Here is a 16,862-nt window from a genome sequence, read left to right as displayed (position 1 = left end):
AGAGGCAGGCAATCAGAGGCAGGGAATCAGAGGCAGGCAATCAGAGGCAGGGAATCTGAGGCGGGGAATCTGAGGCAGTGAATCTGAGGCGGGGAATCTGAGGCGGGGAATCTCAGGCGGGGAATCTGAGGCGGGGAATCTCAGGCGGGGAATCTGAGGCAGGGAATCTGAGGCGGGGAATCTGAGGCGGGGAATCAGAGGCGGGGAATCAGAGGCGGGGAAACAGAGGCAGGGAATCAGAGGCGGGGAATCAGAGGCTGGGAATCAGAGGTAGGGAATAAGAGGCGGGGAATCAAAGGCAGTGAATCAGAGGCAGGGAATCTGAGGCAGGGAATCTGAGGCAGGGAATCTGAGGCAGGAATCAGAGGTGGGGAATCAGAGGCAGGGAATCAGAGGCGGGGAATCAGAGGCAGGGAATCTGAGGCAGGGAATCTAATGCAGGGAATCAGAGCCGGGGAATCTGAGGGAGGGAATCAGACGCGGGGAATCAGAGGCGGGGAATCAGAGACGGGGAATAAGAGGCGGGGAATCAGAGGCAGGGAATCTGAGGCAGGGAATCTGAGGCAGGGAATCTGAGGCAGGGAATCAGAGGCGGGGAATCTGAGGCAGGGAATCTGAGGCAGGAATCAGAGGTGGGGAATCAGAGGCAGGGAATCAGACGCGGGGAATCAGAGGCGGGGAATCAGAGACGGGGAATAAGAGGCGGGGAATTAGAGGCAGGGAATCTGAGGCAGGGAATCTGAGGCAGGGAATCTGAGGCAGGGGATCAGAGGCGGGGAATCAGAGGCAGGGAATCAGAGGCAGGGAATCAGAGGCGGGGAATCAGAGGCATGGAATCAGAGGCGGGTTATCAGAGGGGGCAAATGACATGTGGGAAACTAGATGCAGAGAAAGAGGCACGGAAATAGAGGCAGGCAAATAGAGGCAGGGTATCAGAGGCAGGGAATCAGAGGCAGGGAATCTGAGACGGGGAATCTGAGGCGGGGAATCTGAGGCGGGGAATCTGAGGCGGGGAATCTGAGGCGGGGCATCTGAGGCGGGGAATCTGAGGCGGGGAATCTGAGGCGGGGAATCTGAGGCGGGGAATCTGAGGCGGGGAATCTGAGGCGGGGAATCTGAGGAGGGGAATCTGAGGCGGGAAATCTGAGGCGGGGAATCTGAGGCGGGGAATCTGAGGCGGGGAATCTTAGGCAGGGAATCTGAGGCAGGGGAATCTGAGGCGGGGAATCAGAGGCGGGGAATCAGAGGTGGGGAAACAGAGGAAGGGAATCAGAGGCGGGGAATCAGAGGCGGGGAATCAGAGGCGGGGAATAAGAGGCGGGGAATCAGAGGCGGGGAATCAGAGGCAGGGAATCTAATGCAGGGAATCAGAGCCGGGGAATCTGAGGGAGGGAATCAGATGCGGGGAATCAGAGGCGGGGAATCAGAGGCGGGGTATCAGAGGCAGGGAATCAGAGGCGGGGAATCAGAGGTGGGGAATCAGAGGCATGGAATCAGAGGCGGGTTATCAGAGGGGGCAAATGAGATGTGGGAAACTAGATGCAGAGAAAGAGGCACCGAAATAGAGGCAGGCAAAGAGAGGCAGTGTATCAGAGGCAGGGAATTAGAGGCGGGGAATCAGAGATACGGAAAGAGAGGCGTGGAATCAGAGGCAGGGAATCAGAGGCAGAGAATCAGAGGCAGGGAATCAGAGGCAGGGAATCAGAGGCAGGGAATCAGAGGCAGGGAATCTGAGACGGGGAATCTGAGGCGGGGAATCTGAGGCGGGGAATCAGAGGCATGGAATCAGAGGCGGGTTATCAGAGGGGGCAAATGAGATGTGGGAAACTAGATGCAGAGAAAGAGGCACCGAAATAGCGGCAGGCAAAGAGAGGCAGGGTATCAGAGGCAGGGAATTAGAGGCGGGGAATCAGAGATACGGAAAGAGAGGCGTGGAATCAGTGGCAGGGAATCAGAGGCAGAGAATCAGAGGCAGGGAATCAGAGGCAGGGAATCAGAGGCAGGGAATCAGAGGCAGTGAATCTGAGACGGGGAATCTGAGGCGGGGAATCTGAGGCGGGGCATCTGAGGCGGGGAATCTGAGGCGGGGCATCTGAGGCGGGGAATCTGAGGCGGGGAATCTGAGGCGGGGAATCTGAGGCGGGGAATCTGAGGCGGGGAATCTGAGGCGGGGAATCTGAGGAGGGGAATCTGAGGCGGGAAATCTGAGGCGGGGAATCTGAGGCAGGGAATCTGAGGCGGGGAATCTTAGGCAGGGAATCTGAGGCAGGGAATCAGAGCCGGGGAATCTGAGGCGGGGAATCAGAGGCGGGGAATCAGAGGTGGGGAAACAGAGGCAGGGAATCAGAGGCGGGGAATCAGAGGCGGGGAATCAGAGGTGGGGAATAAGAGGCGGGGAATCAGAGTCGGGGAATCAGAGGCAGGGAATCTGAGGCAGGGAATCTGAGGCAGGGAATCTGAGGCAGGGAATCAGAGGTGGGGAATCAGAGGCAGGGAATCAGAGGCGGCGAATCAGAGGCGGGGAATCAGAGGCGGGGAATAAGAGGCGGGGAATCAGAGTCGGGGAAACAGAGGCAGGGAATCTGAGGCGGGGAATCTGAGGCAGGGAATCTGAGGCGGGGAATCTGAGGCAGGGAATCAGAGGCGGGGAATCAGAGGCAGGGAATCAGAGGCGGGGTATCAGAGGCGGGGAATCAGAGGCATGGAATCAGAAGCGGGTTATCAGAGGGGGCAAATTAGATGTGGGAAACTAGATGCAGAGAAAGAGGCACCGAAATAGAGGCAGGCAAAGAGAGGCAGGGTATCAGAGGCAGGGAATCAGAGGCGGGGAATCAGAGGCGGGGAATAAGAGGCGGGGAATCAGAGTCGGGGAATCAGAGGCAGGGAATCTGAGGCGGGGAATCTGAGGCAGGGAATCTGAGGCGGGGAATCTGAGGCAGGGAATCTGAGGCAGGGAATCAGAGGCGGGGAATCAGAGGCAGGGAATCAGAGGCGGGGAATCAGAGGCGGGGAATCAGAGGCATGGAATCAGAGGCGGGTTATCAGAGGGGGCAAATGAGATGTGGGAAACTAGATGCAGAGAAAGAGGCACCGAAATAGAGGCTGGCAAAGAGAGGCAGGGTATCAGAGGCAGGGAATTAGAGGCGGGGAATCAGAGATACGGAAAGAGAGGCGTGGAATCAGAGGCGCGGAATCAGAGGCAGGGAATCAGAGGCAGGGAATCAGAGGCAGGGAATCAGAGGCAGGGAATCAGAGGCAGGGAATCAGAGGCAGGGAATCAGAGGCAGGGAATCTGAGGCGGGGATTCTGAGGCGGGGAATCTGAGGCGGGGTATCTGAGGCGGGGAATCTGAGGCGGGGAATCTGAGGCGGGGAATCTGAGGTGGGGAATCTGAGGCGGGGAATCGGAGGCCGGGAATCTGAGGCGGGAAATCTGAGGCGGGGAATCTGAGGCGGGGAATCTGAGGCGGGGAATCTGAGGCGGGGAATCTGATGCGGGGAATTTGAGGCGGGGAATCTGAGGTGGGGAATTTGAGGCGGGGAATCTGAGGCGGGGAATTTGAGGCGGGGAATCAGAGGCGGGGAATCAGAGGCGGGGAAACAGAGGCAGGGAATCAGAGGCGGGGAATCAGAGGCTGGGAATCAGAGGCGGGGAATAAGAGGTGGGGAATCAAAGGCAGGGAATCAGAGGCAGAGAATCTGAGGCAGGGAATCTGAGGCAGGGAATCAGAGGCGGGGAATCAGAGGCAGGGAATCTGAAGCAGGGAATCTAATGCAGGGAATCAGAGCCGGGGAATCTGAGGGAGGGAATCAGACGCGGGGAATCAGAGGCGGGGAATCAGAGGCGGGGAATAAGAGGCGGGGAATCAGAGGCGGGGAATCAGAGGCAGGGAATCTGAGGCAGGGAATCTGAGGAAGGGAATCTGAGGCAGGGAATCAGACGCGGGGAATCAGAGGCAGGGAATCAGAGGCGGGGAATCAGAGGCGGGGAATCAGAGGCATGGAATCAGAGGCGGGTTATCAGAGGGGGCAAATGAGATGTGGGAAACTAGATGCAGAGAAAGAGGCACCGAAATAGAGGCAGGCAAAGAGAGGCAGGGTATCGGAGGCAGGGAATTAGAGGCGGGGAATCGGAGATACGGAAAGAGAGGCGTGGAATCAGAGGCGCGGAATCAGAGGCAGGGAATCAGAGGCAGGGAATCAGAGGCAGGGAATCAGAGGCAGGGAATCAGAGGCAGGGAATCAGAGGCAGGGAATCTGAGACGGGGAATCTGAGGCGGGGAATCTGAGGCAGGGAATTTGAAGCGGGGAATCTGAGGCGGGGAATCTGAGGCGGGGAATCTGAGGCGGGGAATCTGAGGCGGGGAATCTGAGGCGGGGAATCTGAGGCGGGGAATCTGAGGAGGGGAATCTGAGGAGGGGAATCTGAGGTGGGAAATCTGAGGCGGGGAATCTGAGGCAGGGAATCTGAGGCGGGGAATCTTAGGCAGGGAATCTGAGGCAGGGAATCAGAGCCGGGGAATCTGAGGCGGGGAATCAGAGGCGGGGAATCAGAGGTGGGGAAACAGAGGTGGGGAATAAGAGGCGGGGAATCAGAGTCGGGGAATCAGAGGCAGGGAATCTGAGGCAGGGAATCTGAGGCAGGGAATAAGAGGCGGGGAATCAGAGTCGGGGAATCAGAGGCAGGGAATCTGAGGCGGGGAATCTGAGGCAGGGAATCTGAGGCGGGGAATCTGAGGCAGGGAATCTGAGTCAGTGAATCAGAGGCGGGGAATCAGAGGCAGGGAATCAGAGGCGGGGTATCAGAAACAAGGAAAGAGAGGCGTGGAATCAGAGGCGCGGAATCAGAGGCAGGGAATCAGAGGCAGGGAATCAGAGGCAGGGAATCAGAGGCAGGGAATCAGAGGCAGGGAATCAGAGGCAGGGAATCAGAGGCGGGGAATCTGAGGCGGGGAATCTGAGGCGGGGAATCTGAGGCGGGGAATCTGAGGCGGGGAATCTGAGGCGGGGAATCTGAGGCGGGGAATAAGAGGCAGGGAATCAGAGGCAGGGAATCAGAGGCAGGGAATCAGAGGCAGGCAATCAGAGGCAGGAAATCTGAGGCGGGGAATCTGAGGCCGGGAATCTGAGGCGGGGAATCTGAGGCGGGGAATCTGAGGCGGGGATTCTGAGGCGGGGAATCTGAGGCGGGGAATCGGAGGCGGGGAATCTGAGGCGGGAAATCTGAGGCGGGGAATCTGAGGCGGCGAACCTGAGGCGGGGAATCTGAGGCGGGGAATCTGATGCGGGGAATTTGAGGCGGGGAATCTGAGGCGGGGAATCTGAGGTGGGGAATCTCAGGCGGGGAATCTGATGCAGGGAATCTCAGGCGGGGAATCTGAGGCGGGGAATCAGAGGCGGGGAATCAGAGGCGGTGAAACAGAGGCAGGGAATCTGAGGCGGGAATCTGAGGCAGTAAATCTGAGTCGGGGAATCTGATGCAGGGAATCTGAGGCAGTGAATCAGAGGCATGGAATCAGAGGCGGGTTATCAGAGGGGGCAAATGAGATGTGTGAAACTAGATGCAGTGAAAGAGGCACGGAAATAGAGGCAGGCAAAGAGAGGCAGGGTATCAGAGGCAGGGACTCAGAGGCGGGGAATCAGAGACAAGGAAAGAGAGGCGTGGAATCAGAGGCGCGGAATCAGAGGCAGGGAATCAGAGGCAGGGAATCAGAGGCAGGGAATCAGAGGCAGGGAATCAGAGGCAGGGAATCAGAGGCAGGGAAACAGAGGCAGGCAATCAGAGGCAGGGAATCTGAGGCAGGGAATCTGAGGCAGGGAATCTGAGGCAGGGAATCTGAGGCAGGGAATCTGAGGCAGGGAATCTGAGGCAGGGAATCTGAGGCAGGGAATCTGAGGCGGGGAATCAGAGGCGGGGAATCAGAGGCAGGCAATCAGAGGCAGGGAATCAGAGGCAGGCAATCAGAGGCAGGGAATCTGAGGCGGGGAATCTGAGGCAGGGAATCTGAGGCGGGGAATCTGAGGCGCGGAATCTCAGGCGGGGAATCTGAGGCGGGGAATCTCAGGCGGGGAATCTGAGGCAGGGAATCTGAGGCGGGGAATCTGAGGCGGGGAATCAGAGGCGGGGAATCAGAGGCGGGGAAACAGAGGCAGGGAATCAGAGGCGGGGAATCAGAGGCTGGGAATCAGAGGTGGGGAATAAGAGGCGGGGAATCAAAGGCAGTGAATCAGAGGCAGGGAATCTGAGGCAGGGAATCTGAGGCAGGGAATCTGAGGCAGGAATCAGAGGTGGGGAATCAGAGGCAGGGAATCAGAGGCGGGGAATCAGAGGCAGGGAATCTGAGGCAGGGAATCTAATGCAGGGAATCAGAGCCGGGGAATCTGAGGGAGGGAATCAGACGCGGGGAATCAGAGGCGGGGAATCAGAGACGGGGAATAAGAGGCGGGGAATCAGAGGCAGGGAATCTGAGGCAGGGAATCTGAGGCAGGGAATCTGAGGCAGGGAATCAGAGGCGGGGAATCTGAGGCAGGGAATCTGAGGCAGGAATCAGAGGTGGGGAATCAGAGGCAGGGAATCAGAGGCGGGGAATCAGAGGCAGGTAACCTGAGGCAGGGAATCTAATGCAGGGAATCAGAGCCGGGGAATCTGAGGGAGGGAATCAGACGCGGGGAATCAGAGGCGGGGAATCAGAGACGGGGAATAAGAGGCGGGGAATTAGAGGCAGGGAATCTGAGGCAGGGAATCTGAGGCAGGGAATCTGAGGCAGGGGATCAGAGGCGGGGAATCAGAGGCAGGGAATCAGAGGCAGGGAATCAGAGGCGGGGAATCAGAGGCATGGAATCAGAGGCGGGTTATCAGAGGGGGCAAATGACATGTGGGAAACTAGATGCAGAGAAAGAGGCACGGAAATAGAGGCAGGCAAATAGAGGCAGGGTATCAGAGGCAGGGAATCAGAGGCGGGGAATCAGAGATACGGAAAGAGAGGCGTGGAATCAGAGGCGCGGAATCAGAGGCAGGGAATCAGAGGCAGGGAATCAGAGGCAGGGAATCAGAGGCAGGGAATCAGAGGCAGGGAATCAGAGGCAGGGAATCAGAGGCAGGCAATCAGAGGCAGGGAAACTGAGGCGGGGAATCTGAGGCGGGGAATCTGAGGCGGGGAATCTGAGGCGGGGAATCTGAGGCGGGGAATCTGAGGCGGGGAATCGGAGGCGGGGAATCGGAGGCTGGGAATCTGAGGCGGGAAATCTGAGGCGGGGAATCTGAGGCGGGGAATCTGAGGCGGGGAATCTGAGGCGGGGATTCTGATGCGGGGAATTTGAGGCGGGGAATCTGAGGCGGGGAATCTGAGGTGGGGAATCTCAGGCGGGGAATCTGATGCAGGGAATCTGAGGCGGGGAATCTGAGGCGGGGAATCAGAGGCGGGGAATCAGAGGCGGGGAAACAGAGGCAGGGAATCAGAGGCGGGGAATCAGAGGCTGGGAATCAGAGGCGGGGAATAAGAGGTGGGGAATCAAAGGCAGGGAATCAGAGGCAGAGAATCTGAGGCAGGGAATCTGAGGCAGGGAATCTGAGGCAGGAATCAGAGGCGGGGAATCAGAGGCAGGGAATCAGAGGCAGGGAATCAGAGGCAGGGAATCAGAGGCAGGGAATCTAATGCAGGGAATCAGAGCCGGGGAATCTGAGGGAGGGAATCAGATGCGGGGAATCAGAGGCGGGGAATCAGAGGCGGGGAATAAGAGGCGGGGAATCAGAGGCGGGGAATCAGAGGCAGGGAATCTAATGCAGGGAATTAGAGCCGGGGAATCTGAGGGAGGGAATCAGATGCGGGGAATCAGAGGCGGGGAATCAGAGGCGGGGAATCAGAGGCAGGGAATCAGAGGCGGGGAATCAGAGGCGGGGAATCAGAGGCATGGAATCAGAGGCGGGTTATCAGAGGGGGCAAATGAGATGTGGGAAACTAGATGCAGAGAAAGAGGCACCGAAATAGAGGCAGGCAAAGAGAGGCAGGGAATCAGAGGCAGGGAATTAGAGGCGGGGAATCAGAGATACGGAAAGAGAGGCGTGGAATCAGAGGCAGGGAATCAGAGGCAGAGAATCAGAGGCAGGGAATCAGAGGCAGGGAATCAGAGGCAGGGAATCAGAGGCAGGGAATCTGAGACGGGGAATCTGAGGCGGGGAATCTGAGGCGGGGAATCAGAGGCATGGAATCAGAGGCGGGTTATCAGAGGGGGCAAATGAGATGTGGGAAACTAGATGCAGAGAAAGAGGCACCGAAATAGAGGCAGGCAAAGAGAGGCAGGGTATCAGAGGCAGGGAATTAGAGGCGGGGAATCAGAGATACGGAAAGAGAGGCGTGGAATCAGAGGCAGGGAATCAGAGGCAGAGAATCAGAGGCAGGGAATCAGAGGCAGGGAATCAGAGGCAGGGAATCAGAGGCAGGGAATCTGAGACGGGGAATCTGAGGCGGGGAATCTGAGGCGGGGAATCTGAGGCGGGGAATCTGAGGCGGGGCATCTGAGGCGGGGAATCAGAGGCGGGGAATCTGAGGCGGGGAATCTGAGGCGGGGAATCTGAGGCGGGGAATCTGAGGCGGGGAATCTGAGGAGGGGAATCTGAGGCGGGAAATCTGAGGCGGGGAATCTGAGGCAGGGAATCTGAGGCGGGGAATCTTAGGCAGGGAATCTGAGGCAGGGAATCAGAGCCGGGGAATCTGAGGCGGGGAATCAGAGGCGGGGAATCAGAGGTGGGGGAACAGAGGCAGGGAATCAGAGGCGGGGAATCAGAGGCGGGGAATCAGAGGCGGGGAATAAGAGGCGGGGAATCAGAGGCGGGGAATCAGAGGCAGGGAATCTAATGCAGGGAATCAGAGCCGGGGAATCTGACGGAGGGAATCAGATGCGGGGAATCAGAGGCGGGGAATCAGAGGCGGGGAATCAGAGGCAGGGAATCAGAGGCGGGGAATCAGAGGCGGGGAATCAGAGGCATGGAATCAGAGGCGGGTTATCAGAGGGGGCAAATGAGATGTGGGAAACTAGATGCAGAGAAAGAGGCACCGAAATAGAGGCAGGCAAAGAGAGGCAGGGTATCAGAGGCAGGGAATTAGAGGCGGGGAATCAGAGATACGGAAAGAGAGGCGTGGAATCAGAGGCAGGGAATCAGAGGCAGAGAATCAGAGGCAGGGAATCAGAGGCAGGGAATCAGAGGCAGGGAATCTGAGACGGGGAATCTGAGGCAGGGAATCTGAGGCGGGGAATCAGAGGCATGGAATCAGAGGCGGGTTATCAGAGGGGGCAAATGAGATGTGGGAAACTAGATGCAGAGAAAGAGGCACCGAAATAGAGGCATGCAAAGAGAGGCAGGGTATCAGAGGCAGGGAATTAGAGGCGGGGAATCAGAGATACGGAAAGAGAGGCGTGGAATCAGAGGCAGGGAATCAGAGGCAGAGAATCAGAGGCAGGGAATCAGAGGCAGTGAATCAGAGGCAGGGAATCAGAGGCAGGGAATCTGAGACGGGGAATCTGAGGCGGGGAATCTGAGGCGGGGAATCTGAGGCGGGGAATCTGAGGCGGGGCATCTGAGGCGGGGAATCTGAGGCGGGGAATCTGAGGCGGGGAATCTGAGGCGGGGAATCTGAGGCGGGGAATCTGAGGCGGGGAATCTGAGGAGGGGAATCTGAGGCGGGAAATCTGAGGTGGGGAATCTGAGGCAGGGAATCTGAGGCGGGGAATCTTAGGCAGGGAATCTGAGGCAGGGAATCAGAGCCGGGGAATCTGAGGCGGGGAATCAGAGGCGGGGAATCAGAGGTGGGGAAACAGAGGCAGGGAATCAGAGGCGGGGAATCAGAGGCGGGGAATCAGAGGTGGGGAATAAGAGGCGGGGAATCAGAGTCGGGGAATCAGAGGCAGGGAATCTGAGGCAGGGAATCTGAGGCAGGGAATCTGAGGCAGGGAATCAGAGGTGGGGAATCAGAGGCAGGGAATCAGAGGCGGCGAATCAGAGGCGGGGAATCAGAGGCGGGGAATAAGAGGCGGGGAATCAGAGTCGGGGAAACAGAGGCAGGGAATCTGAGGCGGGGAATCTGAGGCAGGGAATCTGAGGCGGGGAATCTGAGGCAGGGAATCAGAGGCGGGGAATCAGAGGCAGGGAATCAGAGGCGGGGTATCAGAGGCGGGGAATCAGAGGCATGGAATCAGAAGCGGGTTATCAGAGGGGGCAAATTAGATGTGGGAAACTAGATGCAGAGAAAGAGGCACCGAAATAGAGGCAGGCAAAGAGAGGCAGGGTATCAGAGGCAGGGAATCAGAGGCGGGGAATCAGAGGCGGGGAATAAGAGGCGGGGAATCAGAGTTGGGGAATCAGAGGCAGGGAATCTGAGGCGGGGAATCTGAGGCAGGGAATCTGAGGCGGGGAATCTGAGGCAGGGAATCTGAGGCAGGGAATCAGAGGCGGGGAATCAGAGGCAGGGAATCAGAGGCGGGGAATCAGAGGCGGGGAATCAGAGGCATGGAATCAGAGGCGGGTTATCAGAGGGGGCAAATGAGATGTGGGAAACTAGATGCAGAGAAAGAGGCACCGAAATAGAGGCTGGCAAAGAGAGGCAGGGTATCAGAGGCAGGGAATTAGAGGCGGGGAATCAGAGATACGGAAAGAGAGGCGTGGAATCAGAGGCGCGGAATCAGAGGCAGGGAATCAGAGGCAGGGAATCAGAGGCAGGGAATCAGAGGCAGGGAATCAGAGGCAGGGAATCAGAGGCAGGGAATCAGAGGCAGGGAATCTGAGGCGGGGATTCTGAGGCGGGGAATCTGAGGCGGGGTATCTGAGGCGGGGAATCTGAGGCGGGGAATCTGAGGCGGGGAATCTGAGGTGGGGAATCTGAGGCGGGGAATCGGAGGCCGGGAATCTGAGGCGGGAAATCTGAGGCGGGGAATCTGAGGCGGGGAATCTGAAGCGGGGAATCTGAGGCGGGGAATCTGATGCGGGGAATTTGAGGCGGGGAATCTGAGGCGGGGAATCTGAGGTGGGGAATCTCAGGCGGGGAATCTGATGCAGGGAATCTGAGGCGGGGAATCTGAGGCGGGGAATCAGAGGCGGGGAATCAGAGGCGGGGAAACAGAGGCAGGGAATCAGAGGCGGGGAATCAGAGGCTGGGAATCAGAGGCGGGGAATAAGAGGTGGGGAATCAAAGGCAGGGAATCAGAGGCAGAGAATCTGAGGCAGGGAATCTGAGGCAGGGAATCTGAGGCAGGAATCAGAGGCTGGGAATCAGAGGCAGGGAATCAGAGGCGGGGAATCAGTGGCAGGGAATCTGAAGCAGGGAATCTAATGCAGGGAATCAGAGCCGGGGAATCTGAGGGAGGGAATCAGACACGGGGAATCAGAGGCGGGGAATCAGAGGCGGGGAATAAGAGGCGGGGAATCAGAGGCGGGGAATCAGAGGCAGGGAATCTGAGGCAGGGAATCTGAGGAAGGGAATCTGAGGCAGGGAATCAGACGCGGGGAATCAGAGGCAGGGAATCAGAGGCGGGGAATCAGAGGCGGGGAATCAGAGGCATGGAATCAGAGGCGGGTTATCAGAGGGGGCAAATGAGATGTGGGAAACTAGATGCAGAGAAAGAGGCACCGAAATAGAGGCAGGCAAAGAGAGGCAGGGTATCGGAGGCAGGGAATTAGAGGCGGGGAATCGGAGATACGGAAAGAGAGGCGTGGAATCAGAGGCGCGGAATCAGAGGCAGGGAATCAGAGGCAGGGAATCAGAGGCAGGGAATCAGAGGCAGGGAATCAGAGGCAGGGAATCAGAGGCAGGGAGTCTGAGACGGGGAATCTGAGGCGGGGAATCTGAGGCAGGGAATTTGAGGCGGGGAATCTGAGGCGGGGAATCTGAGGCGGGGAATCTGAGGCGGGGAATTTGAGGCGGGGAATCTGAGGCGGGGAATCTGAGGCGGGGAATCTGAGGAGGGGAATCTGAGGAGGGGAATCTGAGGTGGGAAATCTGAGGCGGGGAATCTGAGGCAGGGAATCTGAGGCGGGGAATCTTAGGCAGGGAATCTGAGGCAGGGAATCAGAGCCGGGGAATCTGAGGCGGGGAATCAGAGGCGGGGAATCAGAGGTGGGGAAACAGAGGTGGGGAATAAGAGGCGGGGAATCAGAGTCGGGGAATCAGAGGCAGGGAATCTGAGGCAGGGAATCTGAGGCAGGGAATAAGAGGCGGGGAATCAGAGTCGGGGAATCAGAGGCAGGGAATCTGAGGCGGGGAATCTGAGGCAGGGAATCTGAGGCGGGGAATCTGAGGCAGGGAATCTGAGTCAGTGAATCAGAGGCGGGGAATCAGAGGCAGGGAATCAGAGGCGGGGTATCAGAAACAAGGAAAGAGAGGCGTGGAATCAGAGGCGCGGAATCAGAGGCAGGGAATCAGAGGCAGGGAATCAGAGGCAGGGAATCAGAGGCAGGGAATCAGAGGCAGGGAATCAGAGGCAGGGAATCAGAGGCGGGGAAACTGAGGCGGGGAATCTGAGGCGGGGAATCTGAGGCGGGGAATCTGAGGCGGGGAATCTGAGGCGGGGAATCTGAGGCGGGGAATAAGAGGCAGGGAATCAGAGGCAGGGAATCAGAGGCAGGGAATCAGAGGCAGGCAATCAGAGGCAGGAAATCTGAGGTGGGGAATCTGAGGCCGGGAATCTGAGGCGGGGAATCTGAGGCGGGGAATCTGAGGCGGGGATTCTGAGGCGGGGAATCTGAGGCGGGGAATCGGAGGCGGGGAATCTGAGGCGGGAAATCTGAGGCGGGGAATCTGAGGCGGCGAATCTGAGGCGGGGAATCTGAGGCGGGGAATCTGATGCGGGGAATTTGAGGCGGGGAATCTGAGGCGGGGAATCTGAGGTGGGGAATCTCAGGCGGGGAATCTGATGCAGGGAATCTCAGGCGGGGAATCTGAGGCGGGGATTCAGAGGCGGGGAATCAGAGGCGGTGAAACAGAGGCAGTGAATCAGAGGCGGGGAATCAGAGGCTGGGAATCAGAGGCGGGGAATAAGAGGTGGGGAATCAAAGGCAGGGAATCAGAGGCAGAGAATCTGAGGCAGGGAATCTGAGGCAGGGAATCTGAGGCAGGAATCAGAGGCGGGGAATCAGAGGAAGGGAATCAGAGGCGGGGAATCAGAGGCAGGGAATCTGAGGCAGGGAATCTAATGCAGGGAATCAGAGCCGGGGAATCAGAGGCGGGGAATCAGAGGCGGGGAATAAGAGGCGGGGAATAAGAGGCGGGGAATCAGAGGCGGGGAATCAGAGGCAGGGAATCTGAGGCAGGGAATCTGAGGAAGGGAATCTGAGGCAGGGAATCAGACGCGGGGAATCAGAGGCAGGGAATCAGAGGCGGGGAATCAGAGGCGGGGAATCAGAGGCATGGAATCAGAGGCGGGTTATCAGAGGGGGCAAATGAGATGTGGGAAACTAGATGCAGAGAAAGAGGCACCGAAATAGAGGCTTGCAAAGAGGGGCAGGGTATCAGAGGCAGGGAATTAGAGGCGGGGAATCAGAGATACGGAAAGAGAGGCGTGGAATCAGAGGCGCGGAATCAGAGGCAGGGAATCAGAGGCAGGGAATCAGAGGCAGGGAATCAGAGGCAGGGAATCAGAGGCAGGGAATCAGAGGCAGGGAATCAGAGGCAGGGAATCTGAGACGGGGAATCTGAGGCGGGGAATCTGAGGCGGGGAATCTGAGGCGGGGAATCTGAGGCGGGGTATCTGAGGCGGGGAATCTGAGGCGGGGAATCTGAGGCGGGGAATCTGAGGCGGGGAATCTGAGGCGGGGAATCTGAGGCGGGGAATCTGAGGAGGGGAATCTGAGGCGGGAAATCTGAGGCGGGGAATCTGAGGCAGGGAATCCGAGGCGGGGAATCTTAGGCAGGGAATCTGAGACAGGGAATCAGAGCCGGGGAATCTGAGGCGGGGAATCAGAGGCGGGGAATCAGAGGTGGGGAAACAGAGGCAGGGAATCAGAGGCGGGGAATCAGAGGTGGGGAATAAGAGGCGGGGAATCAGAGTCGGGGAATCAGAGGCAGGGAATCTGAGGCAGGGAATCTGAGGCAGGGAATCTGAGGCAGGGAATCAGAGGTGGGGAATCAGAGGCAGGGAATCAGAGGCGGGGAATCAGAGGCGGGGAATCAGAGGCGGGGAATAAGAGGCGGGGAATCAGAGTCGGGGAATCAGAGGCAGGGAATCTGAGGCGGGGAATCTGAGGCAGGGAATCTGAGGCGGGGAATCTGAGGCAGGGAATCTGAGTCAGGGAATCAGAGGCGGGGAATCAGAGGCAGGGAATCAGAGGCGGGGTATTAGAGGCGGGGAATCAGAGGCATGGAATCAGAGGCGGGTTATCAGAGGGGGCTAATTAGATGTGGGAAACTAGATGCAGAGAAAGAGGCACCGAAATAGAGGCAGGCAAAGAGACGCAGGGTATCAGAGGCAGGGAATCAGAGGCGGGGAATCAGAGGCGGGGAATAAGAGGCGGGGAATCAGAGTCGGGGAATCAGAGGCAGGGAATCTGAGGCGGGGAATCTGAGGCAGGGAATCTGAGGCGGGGAATCTGAGGCAGGGAATCTGAGGCAGGGAATCAGAGGCGGGGAATCAGAGGCAGGGAATCAGAGGCGGGGAATCAGAGGCGGGGAATCAGAGGCATGGAATCAGAGGTGGGTTATCAAAGGGGGCAAATGAGATGTGGGAAACTAGATGCAGAGAAAGAGGCACCGAAATAGAGGCAGGCAAAGAGAGGCAGGGTATCAGAGGCAGGGAATTAGAGGCGGGGAATCAGAGATACGGAAAGAGAGGCGTGGAATGAGAGGCGCGGAATCAGAGGCAGGGAATCAGAGGCAGGGAATCAGAGGCAGGGAATCAGAGGCAGGGAATCAGAGGCAGGGAATCAGAGGCAGGGAATCTGAGGCGGGGAATCTGAGGCGGGGAATCAGAGGCGGGGAATCAGAGGCAGGGAATCTAATGCAGGGAATCAGAGCCGGGGAATCTGACGGAGGGAATCAGATGCGGGGAATCAGAGGCGGGGAATCAGAGGCGGGGAATCAGAGGCAGGGAATCAGAGGCGGGGAATCAGAGGCGGGGAATCAGAGGCATGGAATCAGAGGCGGGTTATCAGAGGGGGCAAATGAGATGTGGGAAACTAGATGCAGAGAAAGAGGCACCGAAATAGAGGCAGGCAAAGAGAGGCAGGGTATCAGAGGCAGGGAATTAGAGGCGGGGAATCAGAGATACGGAAAGAGAGGCGTGGAATCAGAGGCAGGGAATCAGAGGCAGAGAATCAGAGGCAGGGAATCAGAGGCAGGGAATCAGAGGCAGGGAATCTGAGACGGGGAATCTGAGGCGGGGAATCTGAGGCGGGGAATCAGAGGCATGGAATCAGAGGCGGGTTATCAGAGGGGGCAAATGAGATGTGGGAAACTAGATGCAGAGAAAGAGGCACCGAAATAGAGGCATGCAAAGAGAGGCAGGGTATCAGAGGCAGGGAATTAGAGGCGGGGAATCAGAGATACGGAAAGAGAGGCGTGGAATCAGAGGCAGGGAATCAGAGGCAGAGAATCAGAGGCAGGGAATCAGAGGCAGGGAATCAGAGGCAGGGAATCAGAGGCAGGGAATCTGAGACGGGGAATCTGAGGCGGGGAATCTGAGGCGGGGAATCTGAGGCGGGGAATCTGAGGCGGGGCATCTGAGGCGGGGAATCTGAGGCGGGGAATCTGAGGCGGGGAATCTGAGGCGGGGAATCTGAGGCGGGGAATCTGAGGCGGGGAATCTGAGGAGGGGAATCTGAGGCGGGAAATCTGAGGCGGGGAATCTGAGGCAGGGAATCTGAGGCGGGGAATCTTAGGCAGGGAATCTGAGGCAGGGAATCAGAGCCGGGGAATCTGAGGCGGGGAATCAGAGGCGGGGAATCAGAGGTGGGGAAACAGAGGCAGGGAATCAGAGGCGGGGAATCAGAGGCGGGGAATCAGAGGTGGGGAATAAGAGGCAGGGAATCAGAGTCGGGGAATCAGAGGCAGGGAATCTGAGGCAGGGAATCTGAGGCAGGGAATCTGAGGCAGGGAATCAGAGGTGGGGAATCAGAGGCAGGGAATCAGAGGCGGCGAATCAGAGGCGGGGAATCAGAGGCGGGGAATAAGAGGCGGGGAATCAGAGTCGGGGAAACAGAGGCAGGGAATCTGAGGCGGGGAATCTGAGGCAGGGAATCTGAGGCGGGGAATCTGAGGCAGGGAATCAGAGGCGGGGAATCAGAGGCAGGGAATCAGAGGCGGGGTATCAGAGGCGGGGATTCAGAGGCATGGAATCAGAAGCGGGTTATCAGAGGGGGCAAATTAGATGTGGGAAACTAGATGCAGAGAAAGAGGCACCGAAATAGAGGCAGGCAAAGAGAGGCAGGGTATCAGAGGCAGGGAATCAGAGGCGGGGAATCAGAGGCGGGGAATAAGAGGCGGGGAATCAGAGTTGGGGAATCAGAGGCAGGGAATCTGAGGCGGGGAATCTGAGGCAGGGAATCTGAGGCGGGGAATCTGAGGCAGGGAATCTGAGGCAGGGAATCAGAGGCGGGGAATCAGAGGCAGGGAATCAGAGGCGGGGAATCAGAGGCGGGGAATCAGAGGCATGGAATCAGAGGCGGGTTATCAGAGGGGGCAAATGAGATGTGGGAAACTAGATGCAGAGAAAGAGGCACCGAAATAGAGGCTGGCAAAGAGAGGCAGGGTATCAGAGGCAGGGAATTAGAGGCGGGGAATCAGAGATACGGAAAGAGAGGCGTGGAATCAGAGGCGCGGAATCAGAGGCAGGGAATCAGAGGCAGGGAATCAGAGGCAGGGAATCAGAGGCAGGGAATCA

This window comes from Narcine bancroftii, chromosome 3 (genome assembly GCF_036971445.1).
Source record: "Narcine bancroftii isolate sNarBan1 chromosome 3, sNarBan1.hap1, whole genome shotgun sequence".
Taxonomy (NCBI): domain Eukaryota; kingdom Metazoa; phylum Chordata; class Chondrichthyes; order Torpediniformes; family Narcinidae; genus Narcine; species Narcine bancroftii.
This window is presented reverse-complemented; position numbering follows the sequence as displayed.